Here is a 2,708-nt window from a genome sequence, read left to right as displayed (position 1 = left end):
TCACCACATCAAACGCTTTAAATATGTCTAATGCCAAAATCCCTGCCCTTATTTTTTTCTATCTCACATGTATTTTATTCAAGACTCTACCTACTAAATTGGACATTTGTCTTCCTTTGCAAATCCACATTGATCCTTTCCTATATATTTCCCTACACAGCACCATAGATGAAGAAATAGATGTACCCATTCTCTTCGCAGCAGTACAATTCAGCATAGAGGAGGTAAGAAAGCAAAGGCTTGCCTCCCTGACGCATGTCGGGGTGGGCTCTTCCATAGAGCTTTCAGGAAGATTTGGCTTCAGCTAGGCTGGACTAGTCAGTGTTGAGCCTATCCAGCTCACGTCATATGAATGTGACCAGCCTGGAGAAGCACATGAATGCAGCCAGAGGGGTCATGACTCAGTTGCCCAGCAAGGCTTATCACAGACATCAAATCAGATTTACCTGATATTTTCTTTTTCTTTCTTCTCCAACAGAAAAATGACTGGGTGCATAATATGTGCCGAAGATGGCCAGTCTGCCTCTGAAATACGCAACCATATGGCAAAGAGAGTTGCCCAGAGCATTTGTTTAGTGTCCTGGAACATTGCTTTGAATCTGATGAACAGTAGGCAGAATTAGTTCTTTTTCTCCCCTCACATGCATATGTCAAGCCCTGAACCTTCTCTTTCTTCTACCTCCAATACAGATTGATTCCATTTCCGTTCTCCTGACAGAGAGTTTCTTGGCTAAGCTCGTTGTGACTCCAGAATGCAATCTGGATGTCGCGATCCGTTTCCTCTTTGAGAAGGCAAATGAAGGGAGTTGGCTGCCTGACGAGGGAGAAGAAAAATTGAAAGCCAAGGTAAGGACAGGGGATCTCTCCTGCCAACTTAATACCAGTATTCCACAAGGTAGTTCTCATCTGATTCTACACAAATGTTGTTCTCGTATTACCTTTAGGTAAAGGCAGCAAGGTACCTGATAGCAATCATAATGAAGGTCTGTGATCCAAAGAGGCTGATGTACTGGTACGATTTGTTAGCTTTTACCTATATGGCAATTTGGCACAAACAGCCCCGCCAATCTGAGGAATATGCCATCAAAAACGTTGACATCTACATAACACCAGGGTAGGTTGCTTTACAGCAGAGGGCTTGGGGAGGGGGGGAGTAGAGCAATCATAGAGTGGTGAGAACAAACAGGCTTTTATCTCACCTCTTGCTGAATTGACAATTGCTCTCATTACAGAGAAATAGCACACATTATGAGAGTTATGAAAGAAATGCAACAGGACTACATGAGCCAGATGTTGCCAGATGTTGCAGACTGAACCAGATGTTTCTTTTGTCCAAGCTATACTGTACTGTGCAATTTTTGACTGTGCTGCTACAATTTGTGTGAACTTGCTGTGTCTGGTGAATGAGGCCGATGCCATCACAACAGCCCCCAAAGGTGGACTGAGACACGATGGAAGCTTCAGCTAGTTGGAAGAGACAGTTCTGGGTGGAGTCTCCTTCTTTGGAGATCTTCAAGCAGAGGCTGGGTGGCCATCTGCCGGGGATGCTTTGTTTGTGATCTCCTGCATGGCAGAGTGGGGTTGGACTGGATGGCCCTTGGTGTCTCTTCCAACTCTAGGATTCTGTGAAAGGAAGGATGCAGCCTAGAAAGGCCGATTGCTTCCTTCTCTCCCGCACTTAGCTGGCTAGATATTTTGGCTGTTGGACTAGGAAGGCAGAGAGCAAAGCAGTGCCATTAATGAGCCTGTTTGTCCTGGGTTTTTGTAGATCAATGTAGTAGACCCTCCTTTCCATATTTGTGGGGGTTAATGACGAAAGACCCCCCACCACCAATATGGAAAAATCTCTAATAACCCCTCCATCTATGAGAGGGCCCATGCGGGTCCCCTCCAGACCCCTGTCATGCCCGGATAACCCAATCTGGGCATGTCAGGGGTGGAGAAAGACCTCCCCGGGTCCCTATGGACCCTTGCCATTCTTTAATTCCCAAATTTTCAGTAACCACACATCAATAGTCGGTATATGTTTTGTTCTGGCAGCTGTTACTGAGCATAGAGAGAATACCTGTTCTCTCCTAGCTTATATATTTTAGCTAATCTTGCAATACCATCTCTTACTAAAAATTAAATAAGTTTCTTTAAGCATTCTCCCAGTTTCCCATCGATATGGTATGTTCTATTCCTGTACCAAATCCCAAAATCAGTTCAGCAAGAAACATGGCCTGCAATAAACTTTTCCTTTCTCTTTAAATAAAGTATTCATATTACTACCTTCATCTGCAAGACGAACAGAGCCAAACAGATGCCACCAGAACTTCTGCCTCGCTCTACACTTTCCCAGCTCAACAGTCAGATTGTCTGACTAACTCAGCGCAGGAAAGAAGCGAGGAATGGGCTTTTCTAGGTCACATTTTTTTTCTCATAGAATCCTAGAGTTTAGAGAGGCGCCAATGGCCATCCAGTCCAACCTCGTTCTGCCATGCAAGAATTCACAACCAAAGCATCCCTAACAAACGGCCATCCAGCCTCTGTGTGAATACCTCCAAAGAAGGAGACTCCACCCCACCAGCTGTGGAAATAGTTGGATGTCATAATGCCAACATGCAGAACACTTTCTCCTCTAGAAGCCCTAATCGCTTTGAAACCAGGCATGTGTTTTTAATTTAAATATCATATTTGTAATGCATTAATGTATTTCTTATATTATA

At 44.2% G+C, this 2,708-nt stretch overlaps 1 long non-coding RNA gene across 1 annotated transcript; it reads left to right on the top strand.

Moving 5' to 3' along the window:
- Window positions 1-722: 722 nt before the first annotated feature.
- Window positions 723-2,694, top strand: LOC121915286. The gene is made up of 3 exons (XR_006100684.1): window positions 723-846; window positions 945-1,114; window positions 1,233-2,694. It is a non-coding gene; the product is annotated as an uncharacterized LOC121915286 (long non-coding RNA).
- Window positions 2,695-2,708: the final 14 nt, after the last annotated feature.

The sequence above is a fragment of the Sceloporus undulatus genome, chromosome 9 (genome assembly GCF_019175285.1).
Source record: "Sceloporus undulatus isolate JIND9_A2432 ecotype Alabama chromosome 9, SceUnd_v1.1, whole genome shotgun sequence".
Taxonomy (NCBI): domain Eukaryota; kingdom Metazoa; phylum Chordata; class Lepidosauria; order Squamata; family Phrynosomatidae; genus Sceloporus; species Sceloporus undulatus.
This window is presented reverse-complemented; position numbering and strand designations above follow the sequence as displayed.